The following is a 15,192-nucleotide window of genomic DNA, read 5'->3' on the forward strand; positions in this document are numbered from 1 at the left end:
ATAAAACGCGAAGCAAAAATAAATAATAAATCTCTAATAGAATATACCGAAAGAATTCCCCTCAAAAGAAAGAAGGAGAAAAAAAGGTGAAGAACGAAAGAAAAAGAAAGAGAATCCTCTTTGGGAATCGATTTGGTTTGAAAATCAGATTCGAGAGGGAAATGGCAATATGTTATTCCGATCAGGGACAAGCGTAGAATCACTCCTTTTCCTCGTTTGCGCCTCGACGACCGCCTTCGGTCTCCCGGAATGATCGATATCCCTTGTATTCGAATACAATTTGAATCAAGCCGGATTGCGTCTATTAGATTTACAAAGGCTTCACAGACTTGCAAATGAAAAGGAGAGGAAGAGGTCGGGAAGAATCAGACCGAGCACGGGCCGTAGAATTTATTGGATAGTCAGTGTTTTTAACGCGATTCGATAAGCCGGAATCAATGGCCGGCCGAACATCGTGGCCGCCCCCATTCCCGATGGACGTCCACTGAAATTCGTTTCCGGAATCGGGATCGATTCTCTCGCCCCTGTTTTCATTTCTATTGTCTGACCGAAGACAGAGAAACACATTCGATCAACTTATGATTCGGTTTGACTCGAGTATAGTCCGAATTCCGAATTTGAAAAAAAGAATGTTGTAGTATTATTGGAGAAAAATTGGGAGAATAAAATGGAGAGATTCCTTTTTCGGTGTAAAATAGAATGATTGAAGAAGTGTTTGAAAAGAAGTATCGTTAATGTTAGGAGGAAGTTCGAGAATTGGAGAACTATTCGATTGTGTAGTACTGCATTGTTGAGGGTTTTTTGGAGAATTGTTAGACAGATTGTTATAAGAGAGTTTCAATAATTGTAATTTTAGGAAAAGAGTTTTAGGAAAATTAAAGTTTTATTTGAAGTAATTATTTTTATCCCTTTATTCTTTGTTCTCACGAAAAGAAACAAAATTGAGAGGTATTCAATTGTAACAAAGAATAGTAGTGACGATTAATGTGTGCTATTGTTCGAGTTTCTGAAGAGTTATTAGACTTGTAATAGAAACTTGATAATTGTTGTACATTGAAAAGGGTAAATATTGAGAAAAAATTGAGTTTTAATTGCTGAACTAATAGTATTGTTTTCATCTATTCATTCTAATTTAGTGTAGTGTTTTTTGAAATTATAAAGTTAACTGGTTATAAAAATCAAAATAAATAAAAAAGAGTTATCCTCGTTAGCAATGATTAAAAAATAAAATGTTTTAAATAAGAAGAATATACAATCTTTTTCCTTTATTACAATTCCAATATTATATTTGAATATTATACTTGAAGAGTTTTATGATAAAAGATTTCCATTATTAGATAAACAACAATGTGACAAATATATTCAGAATCTTACAAGAGAAACACGATGAGAAATTATTTAAATGTAAATAGATTTTCAACATTTTCGACTTTGATTAAGTACGAATAGAAACGATACAAAGTCCAATTATAAAGAACTACTATGAAGAAACTTGAGAAATATTTTTGAATATTATTGTTCTTTATAAACTTATTTAGTTGCTTATAAAATAAATAAATCCTTTAAGAATAACAAATAAAATTCATTATTCATATATTTGATAGAATTGATTCTTAATTCCTTGTTAATTAGAATGTTAAAATAAATTGTCCTTATCTATTTTCATGAAAAAGAACGATGACTGCTAAACACATATGGCTATATAAACTTAACATTTTGATAATATTCTTCAATTTTTATATTCTTAAATAATGATCATGAAAACGAAATAATTAAATAACTCAAATATAAATAAGTCTAACATATTACTTTCTTACTTATAAAAACAATAAAAAAGAAACGAAAGAGAATAGCGTAGCAGATTCCAATCCATCAAATCTCGAAAAACTGGATCTCTCAAGGGAGAATTCGAGACACCTATTTTTCGAGCTACCATTGCATCGAGGTAGTTACCGAATCCCAGAAGCTCTAGTCTTTTTTTTTCTCGCGCTGAAATCACGTGAACGAGCAGCTATCGGTAAACATCCTGGCACATAGAATTTTCTTCCAAGATTTCGAGAGGCCCGTGGTTTTAGTTGGACGTGAAATTGCATTCGAGCAACGCGAGACGAATGAAGGAGGGATCGACCCGAATACCCGGCGGGAGAGTTTCGAAGAGAAAAAAGATTGCGAGGGGAGCGGTAGACAATAAAAATAGAGCGTCGCACAAGCGAATCGGGGCTAGTGGATTGCGATACGAAAACTAAGGCCGACAACTGTGCCATTGAATCGAAGTGATAAGTCGTGACACTCTCCTTTTTTTGAATTCATACGAGATGAGATCCTCTGCCATTTTCATTTTTGAGGACTCTTTTGATGTTTGGTCTATTTTTCTTTTCTTTACGTTTGTACTCAATTGTTAATGGGAACGATGCAACGGTTCTTGAACGTTTCTATTCGATAGATGTAAATATTATATTTTAATTTGCGGAGAATTAATCTCTGATTTTTGATAGATAGAGAATGTATTTTTTACTTTGTGAAACGAGTAATTATGAAATTAAAGACTCAGCATGGTATGTAGCATATTAATGTAGCAAAAAGTTAAGATTGAGAATAAGATTTGGATAGATAGAAATGACTGAGAAAACAAAGTAAATAAAAATAAATTGAAATTATTTATCTTATATTGAAGAACACTCTTTGAATCATTTATAGAATAGCTTTGAAGATGATTCAATAAAGGTAAAATTCGAATTGAAATTATACAGGATTAATTAAAAAGAGTTTCACGTTTTCGAAATAAATTTTAGCAATTCGTATCATTAGTTGTAGCACGTGGCTTTAATTGGAGATATAATTTCACAGTAATTGGATACAACTATGTCGCATGAACGCATAATTACCAAAGCGTATTTCGAATTATCGACGATAAGAAATTATCGTGCAATCGATTATGTGTCTAGACTGGGATTATAAACGCAGCTGTTATTGTCTCCTATCTAACCCCCGTATTCACTAGGAAAATCTCGTTATTGGCTATCAAACTTTCAAGCATCAAATTTTATTTTTCGGATGACAGATTCTTTTTTATATTAGTTACATAACTGGCAAATTTGAGTAAAAAATACAAATATTGTTTTATCTATTTTTTAATTAGTGAATAATTAAACGAATATTTCTACTAGCAAATTTTAATTAATAATTACTTAATTATAAATATAATCATATGTATAAAAAATTTGATAATTTATAGTTTGAATTTGATAAAATAAACTATTTTTTCACAATTTAATCACAAGTAAATAAAAAAAATGAATGAACGAATAAATTTATTTTCATGCACACTTGAAAAATATATAATATTTATAAAGGAAAATACGCGAACATATGAGACAAGTAATAAAAATATTTTTTTTTATTCATTTCGCTTTATGGAATATTTAATATATTTTCAAATATTAAAAGCAATTCTTTGAATTATTATATAATGAATTTTTCTCGAAACGAGATGCTATAATATTTCATAGTTTTATGTATCGTAAATTATGTTATCATGGATTCTCTAATATGTGCCATTTAATCGGAAAAAGCTTGTGTGATGGATAAAACTGAAGTGAAATTCTATTTAAATGCTTTGAAAGTCTGAGTGCTCGGTCTGTTCGTGTCGTATTAAATCGATAACTTGTTGAGTTCGATGTTGGAGTGATTTCATAGTTATGAATTGTGTATTTTATATATTTTGTTTAACAAAATGTATGTTACTCGATTGAATTTAAAAGTTTGGCAATTATTTATTAATTAAGATTGTTTGCCTTATTTATGACTATGTTACATCGCGTTGTATATATATATATATGCAACGAGAAGTAGAAATTTTGAGATAGAGAATAGTAATTTTACCCTGTGGAATTAACGCTACATCGATGGTGTACATTACAAGACAGAAATAGCATTCTTCAGGGATTAATTAATTTTAATTAGTCAATTGCAATCCTCCTCTCTTTTCGTTATTACAAGTGATCTATATGCTCGTGGGGTAAATTTTGCGGTGGATTAATTATAAATACGGTATACATATAATACAATGTTCTAGAAAAATAATAAAAAAAAAAATTTCATCTGAAAATGAAACTTCTAAAACACTTTTCCAGTTTGAATGAAAATATTTATTTTATTATACACAGAATTATATTATATTTGTTTTAAAATTCTATTTTTTATAAAAATAAATTTCCTTTTTTAAAATTCGTATTTCAATTTTCAAGTCAGTTGGAAGAACTCACAATAGAAGAATGTGTAGAAGAGAAAAACGCGAGATATTGGCATCGTATGCAAGCATAAAAATCGATTTTAATAAGTGAATAGTAAAAAAACTGGTATTTTTCAAGAGAAATTGAAAAGCATCCGTAAAACCGAAAACTGATAATTTTCCTGACAAATACGAATGAATACGAGTAATTTCAACTTTGGTAGAAAATCACTTCCAAGACTTCGGGACTCGTCTTCGTAAAGAAATCATGGAAGATCGTTCTATCAAAAGTTTTATAACGCTTGCTTGAATTCTATAATAATGTTTGCGAATTGTTAATTAATGTATAATTTTATTTTACAGCGAGAAATTAAAAAATCTTAAATTAAGATTTATGGAATTTCATTTATATTATTTTTTTTTAAAGTTAATTTTATGATACGTAAAAGTTTGAAATTTTAAAAAAGATGTTTGATTAATCAAAGTAATGGATTGATATTTACAAAATTTCTTTTAATAATTTGTATCTTTTTAAAAATGTTGTTCTTATTATATTTAATAATATTTTACGCGTTACTTTTTCGCTTTAATTATAAATCTTTAAGACAATTTTGTATTTCATTTCTTAAAGATAGGATTACTTTTATGAAATACTATAAATCAAAATTTTCTATTTACTATATTGTTACGATTATTTTATTTATTATTTCGAAAAACATATTGCATTATTCAAATAATAACAACAAAATTGGAATACAAATTCAAATCATTTTTTCATATTGAACAAAATATTGTGAAATATTTATAAAAACTATTAAACTTGCAACAGTGATCCCTAATTCCACACATGTTCCATTTCTAAACACTATATTTTCAACAATTTAATTGTTAATCTGTCCAATAATAATATCAGCAAATATTATGAGTAATAAGAAATAATAATTATGTAATAAAAAAATTATTAAATAACAGACAATATTAAATAATAGTTTAAAATACTTGAAATATTTATATTATATTATATACAAATCTAAATAATCTATCTTTAGAAGGAAAAAATTTAGAATGTTAAATTTACAATGAAATATTATGAAAATATAATCCTTTTAATTCAGCGAAACAGGGAGAGTAATAAAATGACGATCGTTAATCTTCATTAACAGATTACAACTAAGAGAATGATATTTCAGCTTGAACTTTCTGTGTAGAGTTCAAGGACGATTCATTATCAAACCAAAATGGATCAAACGACACTCGAACCAAGAAGAATGGTCGAGATGGTTTCGAGATTTCAGCGGAAATTCGCACAATTATTTTCTAATCGAGCAGGTCGAATTGAATTACAACTCAAACCGGTCAAGTCGAATCAAATCACAAATTAACGAGAATTATCGATGCATTCAATAAGGTTGTTTCTTTTTAAAGGATTTATCGAAATATTCAATGGTTTCATAAACAAATTATTTTTTTACATTATATACCATTTAGTATTTCTATTATAATTATTATTTTTCAAAATAAAACGATAAAATTTTAAATTCCAGTTAAAAGATTTAAGTATTATTTAAGATATTATTGGAATTTTTATTTAATTTCAATTATATAGAATATTCTAAATAAAATTATATTTAAAAAATAGAAAGAATCTAATAGAATATCTTAAACTAAGATATTGAGATATTGAGATGACATATGAGTTCGTAATAAAATTTATTAACTCGAGAGGAAGGCAAATTAATTGAATTATTACAGAATTTGATAAAAAATTATTGAATTATTGTTTAATATTTTTTTTGTAACGAATAATTTTTTAAATTTCGATAGAAAAAATTGCATGGAAAAAAAATTATTCAGAAATTATTCTGCGAAGAACCATGAAAGGTACTAAAGGGTACTATGTAAAATTTTAATTCATCTGTTCTTTGTACTTAAAACTTTAAAAGGATTATTCCAGAAAAAATAAAAATTCAATACAGTCGCAGAATAAAGCGAGCAGATTCATTTTCCAATTTAATGAAAGAATCTTTATATTACAAATTTTTCATTTAATATAATAATAATCAAAATATATCGTAAATAAATGTATATAATATGTTTATATAGGAAATTAATTATTAAAAAGGATTATTTTTATGATGTATTTTTGGATATAACGAATTGAGAAGAAATATGTTTCATTTTTCGAGAATATTATCCGGTAAAACTTTCATTTAAAATTCTCTAATCGTTGAAAGCTTTTGAACATTTCAATTCGAATATGTTTCAATAAGTATTACTATTCGAATTCTAATGGAAATCTGCATTTTAAGCATATATCAATCGTTATGATATTGTCTTATTTTAAACATAATTATTTTTTGCAAAAATAATGCTAAAGATTTATATAATTAGACTTGAATTAAATTTCTAATCAAAATTATACATCTAATATAATCGATATCTAACTCATTTTTTCGATTTAATTATAATTCTTATTGCTTATAGTAAAGATTCAGAAAATATTAGCAAAAAAATTCTAACACTTACTCATTATTCCCTTTCATTATTCTCGAGATTATCCTTTCAAATATGCAAATAAAACGAGATAAAAAGAGTTCCCTGTTCCGTTCTAAAATAATATAATCCTTTTCCACGATTTGTATAAAATAAACAACTTTAAATATGGCGCACAATTTATTTTCGTGAAACATTCAAACGAATGGTTGGTATGTAAAACTACAAAGACTAGTATGTTAATGCTGGGAGCAATTGACGTGTTTTCTTTCGTCACGAATCATTGATGTAATATTAAATAGGCATCCGTTTTGTTTTCGAATGTGTTCCATTTCCCAAAGGAGCTATGTATTATCATCCTGTTCAATTTTAAACGTTCGTGCGTAATTAATTCCGAACGTGAAACGAAACGAAATTTTAATTGCGAATAAATTATAATCGAATGTTGAGCATAAACTTTTCATTCGAAAGATTGGCAATTTCAGATTTCTTCTATTTCATAGGAAATATTAAATGGAAATTTAATTAACATGGATATGTTAATTCCGTTTCGTGTCATGTCAAAGAAAAATTATTAATTAAATTGAATTGGAATTAGATTGATATTAAAAACGATATAGAAAGCAACAATGAATAATAATAGAAAATTGTGTTACATACCCTTCCAATCTTTAAAAACTCCAAAGTTTATTTTTCTTAAAACTTTCTTTTCTCTTTTATTTTCAAATGGCATTATCCTCCAATCGTGTCGTAAAACTAATCACGTGTAAGATATTTACTATCTATAAACCCAATAACAAACAAACAATACGATTCATGTTAGCTCTTAATAAACATATATACATAAGAAAAAAAAAAAAACTAAGCGATAGTTACCACGATGGAAGCACCCTCGTGTAAAAACTAAGCTTCTTAGATAGCTGGCCGGCTTCGTTCCACGATTATTGGATTACTTATACCACTGCTCGTATTCGTACACGGCTGATTATACGTCGAGTTATTCTCCTCGTTGTCACTTTCACTCCCACCTACGCGCACAAGGGATTACAATGATACAGAGACGAGATTCTGCCCGTATTTTGGATTCGTTGACGGTTGGACAGATGATTTTTCAATTTTCACAACACTGAGATTTGCTTTGAAATGACGCATCAAGGGATTATAATCGTGGTATTAGGAAGATAAAACCGATGGGAATAGTAAGGTTGATAGATAGGATTGATTTAATTCTTGATTAGATGAATTGAGGTTTGTTAGAGATTGGAAATGTAATTAATTTAGTTGAGATGAGCGAGATTTGGGTCATTGAATGATTAGGATAATTTAACAATGTTCATGATTTATTCGTTGAATATTGAATCGAAGAATTGAAATTTTAAAGATTATTGGAAATATTGGTAATCATGTAAAATTGTAACGTATATTACCATTTAAAATGATTAGATGCGACGAGAATGAGAAGAAATGAAAATTATGATTGTAATATCATAGTGAAATTAATCAATTAATTGTAAGGAAATTAATTTGGCTATTTTAATAAATTCACTAAAAAATGATAAACAAAGTTATTAAAAAACATTAATAGAATAATTGAGAAAATATAATTATCGTAATACCTTCAAATGGATCTTGATCTTGAGATGACTTTGATTCTTCATTTTTTAATCTTCAACTGACTTTCAAATCAAATCAAAATGATCTTCTTCCAGATAATCTAAAATAAAAATACATATTATAAAATATATATTCCAATATATAAATTTATTATAATAAAAACAATATATAAATTGTATAAAATATCTATCATTAATAGATTAAACAGATAATAATTTTGTGTTTAAGATTATCAAATCTCTCTCATAGACGAGAGTATATTTATATTGAATTGAATTAAATTCTAAATATGACTGGAATTGGAATTATCTGTGACACTATATCAATCTTCGGTATTGATTAGTTAGAACAGCAGTCACTAAAACTGTCACTCGAACACGTACATATCTTATAGAACATGTCTAACTAATAATCATCAATCTGTACATGTAACGTTTTTTGTTCTTGTGTCTGAAAAGAAGAATGAATAACAATCAATTTTTTTTTCAATAATGCGTAACGATTCGATTATATAATGAAATCACTTGCTTAATATCATCACGTTCATTATAGAACGAGTGGATTTTGCACGCAATAAAATAATGCTCAGAAATATACATGCTTGTTAACAAATTTGGTCGTTCGTGTGGCCTTAACTTAATTAACTCTATTGACTCGATGTCTGTTTGATCTCCAATGGTACTAGTTCTTCAATTATTCCGCCATTTACGGGATATTTGTCGCGGACGTTAATTGTTGCCTGTTCAAACGATCGGATGAAGTGCATTCATCCGATAATCGATAAGACATTGATTTAATTCGTATCAAATAACGAAATGGCGAAATTTAGAATTAACGAATGGTTAAAAAAATGTAATTACAAATTACGTTAAACAAATTTTTAACGTTACGTAGGAACGAAATAAAATTTATTATATTTTTTTTTGATGCAATATTGTATGAATTTATATTTTATTTGAAATAAAATTCAATTTTTACTTTCATGATTCGATAAAACTGTGATTTGAATTTTTATCTAGAAAACTAGCATATTATTCTTTGAAATTTTTATCGAATAAAGTTCCCGAATTCACAATGCTGAAAAAAAATGATTTCCATTTTAAAAAAAAATATCGATCAAGTATTTTTTATTTATATACTAAATATATTTTCAAAATTTTTATCTTCTACCGAACATCTATAAAATTTTCAAACTCACATTTTAATTTCAATGTTTCAAATTGCCGATGAACTTGCGCAATCACAAGAGGATCGTGTCTACTATAGTGCTTCCCTCTATAGCAATTACGAGTTGTTCACCGTAACGATAATCTAACACGTGCGCCGGAAATGGTACCATTTCATTAATAATATGAATTATACATCGCAAATGGGTGTCCTTGGTCCACAAGTCAATAACACATTCTAATCGGAAGCCGATGCACACGCGAACTTCCGTGCATTGTGGTCTCCACGTGCTAGAATAACTCTATCTCCTTCTCGATATGTTGACCACAGAGCAGTGTATTAAGTTCGGCGAATTATATAACGAAACTGGAAATTTACCGTCTGTTATGATGAACTAATTAGCGAAGCAATTGGGATTGTGCAGAAGAAACAAGACTGAGACAAATATATACGCGATTAATCTGATAGATGTGATAAATGAATATAATAATTTGTGAAGGAAATTACCAAAATTTAGGAAAATGAATTTTCAAAATAGAAATTAATATTGTATAAGAATTAATAATGTATCATAGTTTGTATATCATAATTTGTATCTAAAAAAACATCAAAACTTAAAAACTAATCAAGGAAATTTTCACTCAAACAATTCCAAAATTCCAAAGAAAAAAGATAAATGATTTCAATTTTCAAAAGAAATTTTTAATACTATTTGGGATTGTACGTGAAATTCAAATATTCTTTGCTTAAGCAAAGTCTATCTCTTGTTAATTTTTATTTTTTGTAAAATAGCTTACTTTTAAATTAACCAATTGAATATTTGTCTTCCTACTGTTCGAGAATCTGGGTTAGTAGTGCTTATTCTAGCTCTCTAGTGGTTCAATAGAATGAGAGATTCAATTCGCAGTTTAATTCAATTCAATCTCCAAGCGTTGTATAAATAAAAACGTTTAACAATCTGCTTAATCTTTTCAATCTTCAGACGATTCTTCATGCATATTTCATTTTTGTTTTTTTAACTCTTGAATAATTCAATAATTAGAACGAGATTAGATTGTCCAGTAATGGGACAAGAGAAGGAATAAGCTGAAGAATTATTGTAATTTTTATAATTTGTTATAATTACATATATATATCAGATATTTTTTTTAATTAATTTCCTATTTATATTTTATTTTCAGCGTTTATACGATATAAGATACAAGTAAATTCTTTATTAAGTTAAAGAAAAGAATCTTAAATAAAATTTGTATTTTCTTGTTATATTAAGAAAAAGTAAAGCTCGAAATAAAGATGTATATCCAATTTATATAATATTTATATAATATTTATATATAATGTTTATTTATATTATATATTATAAACAGATAACAAATAATCTGTCTAGTAAATATAAATAAATAATTAAATAAAGAATGTTAATTTAACATGATTGTTCGTATATTAAATTTCATATGTCACACGTGGAACGCATCGTATGTATTTTAAATGAAATGAATAATATAATTCGAAATAAAATTTCCTGTTAAATAATATTTTATTTAATTATCAATTCATTATTATAAAATTTGTAAATAATTTTTATATGGATGGATATTGATATGTAATATACATTTAATCGTATATATTATCAATAGTAATTTCAGAAATATTTAGGAGTTAAGTTAATTTTGCAACAGTAAAATTTATAAAAGAACTTTTGAAGTTTTTGAAGCTTTTGAAATATAATTTAGTGACAACTTTTCACACTGTAAAATATTACGAAATAGAGAACTGAAGTTATAAATTATTAATCGTTATTTATGATTAACGATCGTAAGATGAAATGTAACGTAGAATAATCGTTATTTGAAACTTGATTTTCGCGTTTAAAATTCTCTTTGAAGTTCTTAAAGATTATTCCTCTGTGAATTATACATTTTATGCGGACAAAGCGTTAAAAAAGAGTCAATTCTCGCCTGACCATATTCCTTATACACTATGATAAGATGCATAAGGTTCAAGTAGATTGTCAAAGGTTTTTACTTTGCAAAAAGATCTTTTATAACGTCAGCTTTTATATTCTGTTAAAGAGATAATGTCACAATATATGCATATAAAAAAAAGAAGAAATAAAAAAACTATCGAGACGAAATTTCTTAAATATAATGATATTAAAAAAGATGAAATGATTAATATATATATATGTAAAAATTACCTTTTATAAAACTGATTAAAATATATAAACGTATCATTTCATTAGTTTTTTACTCTGTTTCTTATTATCAATTGAATTTTATTTCTATCAATTGATCAATATTTTTTACTTTTAAATTCAAATTAAAATTATATCTGTAGACTTTTCTTTTTATTTCTTATCCATGTACACTATAATTATATAAATTATTTAAATGTTCATGCGCATATTATTTGCATATTAATAAAATCTGATTTGACTTGTATATTAAATGTATTGTAATGAATAATGTATCAACTCAATATCTATAAACAGAATTTATATTGTTATTAAATTGTAAACGTCATAAATTTTTCACTGTCCAATATCGTTATTTTATTTAAGGAGAACAATAGCTATAATAAAATTATGTAGATATGTTTAAAAGAAAAATAAATAAAAATTGTTTTAAAAAATACAATTGCTCTATAACTTTAATATAATAAATGATTCTGATTTCATTTAATGGTTTATATATTACGTTAAATAATATAATTTCTTTTTATAAAGCTATATCTTTTTTTTTGATCTGTAAAGATTATATTTCAAATTTAAAAGAAAATGAAAAATAATTTCATTTTTTTACGTAATCTTATGATCTCAGGTGATTTTATTTAATATTATTTGATATTATAATTTATTAAGTAAAATTATTTTGAATTCATGTATACTAAATCGATCATTACATCCATTAATTCGATAATCGGATATTTATAACATTTTATGCATAAATTGTTTAAAGTTCAGAATATTATTTTGACTACCACCGGGAGAAATATGGTTTTTTGTCAAAAGCTTATAACATTGTTTCAAAGGAAGTGATGTTTGACAAGTGCGGTGACATTTCATAAAATAATTCCGCGTTTATGTTATAGGTTTTGAAGTGAGGACGTTGTTTTGACAAAGAACGTTGACACGTGGAAATATAAAACGCGGAAAGCTTCCTTTCGCTTTGTAAGACTTTCAAAACAAGCTTCCTCCTAGACATGACGGGTTTTCAATATATTGGTTTTATACTTAAAAGAATTCCTTGCTTTGAAGAAACTTATCCTGTGGTGTTGTGTTCACATGTGTAAACAGATGAATTTTGTTTAGAAATTCTTTAAAATTCTATCAAATATTCTGAAAATATTAAACTATAAATAAAATAATATTTACTAAACACACGATTTTATATAATCAAAGGTTTAATTACATTATTTTGTTCTATCATATAAACATCGCTAATATTGAAAATTTCGATATAATTTTCGTTGCAATATTCGTTTTATTTTCATATTTGCTTTCGAAATTGTCATATTTCCCTAATATTTTCATATCATAATAACAGAGACATAATGACGATGAAACCTAACTTAACATTTTCGTAATATTTCTATAATAACACATGCTGTAATATCAAAAAAATTAAGCTGATCTAACCCAATTACATTTAATATTGCTGTCACCATCGAGAGATTCATAGAACTCGTTTCAAGTTTCGAAATTCTCATATTTTCGTAACATTTCCATACCAAAATAACGCGTACGTGACATCGAGCAGATGGCGAACGAAGCTGCGCACAAAATGGGAGAATAAATCTCAAGATGGACTACAGATGGGCAGTCGTAAAACGATCGCGCTAATTCAAGACAAGATTTAATGCAATCATTAAAAATGGTTGACGTATTACTGCGTAGTTCCTTCATGTTTATTTGCCCTGAAATTGTAGAATAGCATGTTCTTCTTGCAATATAGATGTCTCCAGGGATCGTTAAAGATTATCATTCGGCATTAACTCGGTTCGTATGCAACCGTTGCAACCGGTTCTTCCTTTCCAGGAAAAAAAGGCTCGGCATATTCCTTAAATAATTTTCAATTTCCATTTTTGCCAAGGGGATTATATTGTATCGCATCTGTTTCTTACACTAGGATTATATCTCGAAGAGAAATAAGAAGGGAGATTCCGAGACTTGCAGAAAGAAACAAGGAGTTACCGCTCTTTCTGAAAGATAGCTTTTTAATACAATTTTTAATGCAATTTCGTGGAATGAGAGCCGGGTATATTTGGTAGTAACTCGAGACGACTTTATTATGAACTTAAACGTCGGTCGCTTCGACGAACTCTTATTCTTCGTGTTGATAAATTGGAATTCAGATTAATAAGAGAGCAAAAAATTGTCAAGGTGAGGTAACACCTAGCCCACGGGGAGAATAAATTGAAGAACAGTTTCTCGGTGGAAGGGTAGAATCTCTCGTGCGACGGTATTTCTGGAATATTAAAACGCGAGGTTGGAGCTCAAGAATTTCCATAAAGATAAATAGGAGTCGGTTGTATCGAGCAATTTCCATTTAAGGGAAGAACAAGTCTGACGTTTAATCCTATGGCATCCTTATCCATTCTAGAATTCAAGATCCATTTACAGATGGACATTGAATAATGTACGATCTATATATTTAAAAGATTTTTTCGCAAATCTGAAACTTTTCCACTATAAAATAAGATATCTTTGATTGAAAAGTTTATTATGAGTTTAAAAAGTTGGAAAATGTGACGATAGAATTGCATGAAATGAATTAAAGATTTGAAGAAAGTTGTGTTAGCATTAGCCCAATGTTGGTAGAGATTGGATAATATTTCTTTCGAAAACGAAGAACAAGGGGAAGGCTATTGACGATAATGTTTCTACGAAAAGTAGCGAGAGAAATGACATCTCAAATGGAAGTAATCTATTCTATTATTCATCATTGGCTCAAATAGGAAAAGTGGAGGAAATGGACAAATGGATTGCACATGAGTTCTGCGATAGTACCGTATAAGAAGTTGAATAAATGGAGATAGCCACTTTGTTGTTTCGAAGAAATAATCAGGATCCATTTTTAAAACGTTTAGTAATATTCGTTTTCTGCAAGGAAAAATGGATTTTATGTAAGAATCGAAAATATTAAAACAATATTTAAAAATATATATAAGTTTTAAAGATAAAAAATAATATGATAAAGTATATAATAGAGAAAGAAACCCAATTTTTAATTATTTAGTTAAATAAATATAGCATGTAAAAATAATTTCGTTTAAATATACAATATTTTTTAATCCTTTATTGTCTTTACGCTACTGTAATACCACTTGTATTAAAGCGTTGCTGTCATACAAAAATGTTTACAATCCTACTGGGACTTATAAATATTTAGAATCCTCTGAGACACTATAAAATAGATAGCGTTTTCAGAACCATATTTAACTATATACAAGATGAAAAAAATATGTTATATATTCTTCGTTTTAAAAATGATTCATGTAATACTATTTTTAAAAATATATTTTATATGTAGAATATTTTTAATCAAAAAATTCCATTTTTTAATTCTAAACTTATTATTAAAGAAATTTTAATAATCTAATAACAATCTAAAAGATATTTATATTAGGACATTTCTTATTTTCAAATAAAAATTACGTATTCAATCGTATACGAAAATATTTCATAC

The 15,192-nt window shown here is 27.1% G+C and overlaps 1 protein-coding gene and 1 long non-coding RNA gene across 12 annotated transcripts in view; one reads left to right on the plus strand and one right to left on the minus strand.

The window, feature by feature from the left end:
* The window catches only part of LOC107993625 (uncharacterized), a 120,416-nt gene that overhangs the window by 26,598 nt on the left and 78,626 nt on the right, over positions 1-15,192 (minus strand). For 4 of the 6 annotated variants that reach the window (XR_009830025.1, XR_009830023.1, XR_009830024.1 and 1 more), the window contains exons 4-6: positions 8,341-8,438; positions 7,601-7,752; positions 7,385-7,506 (exon numbers count right to left, since the gene is read on the minus strand). This is a non-coding gene — a long non-coding RNA (uncharacterized LOC107993625). Of the gene's footprint in view, positions 1-6,757; positions 7,217-7,384; positions 7,507-7,600; positions 7,753-8,340; positions 8,439-15,192 lie in introns of all 6 variants that reach the window. The other 2 variants (XR_001765124.3, XR_003696527.2) reach the window with 2 other exon arrangements.
* LOC107993618 (dual specificity calcium/calmodulin-dependent 3',5'-cyclic nucleotide phosphodiesterase 1) overlaps positions 1-15,192 on the plus strand; it is a 183,319-nt gene that overhangs the window by 14,726 nt on the left and 153,401 nt on the right. The gene's annotated exons all lie outside the window — the stretch shown is intronic.

The sequence above is a fragment of the Apis cerana genome, linkage group LG6, assembly GCF_029169275.1.
Source record: "Apis cerana isolate GH-2021 linkage group LG6, AcerK_1.0, whole genome shotgun sequence".
NCBI classification, from domain to species: Eukaryota; Metazoa; Arthropoda; class Insecta; order Hymenoptera; family Apidae; genus Apis; species Apis cerana.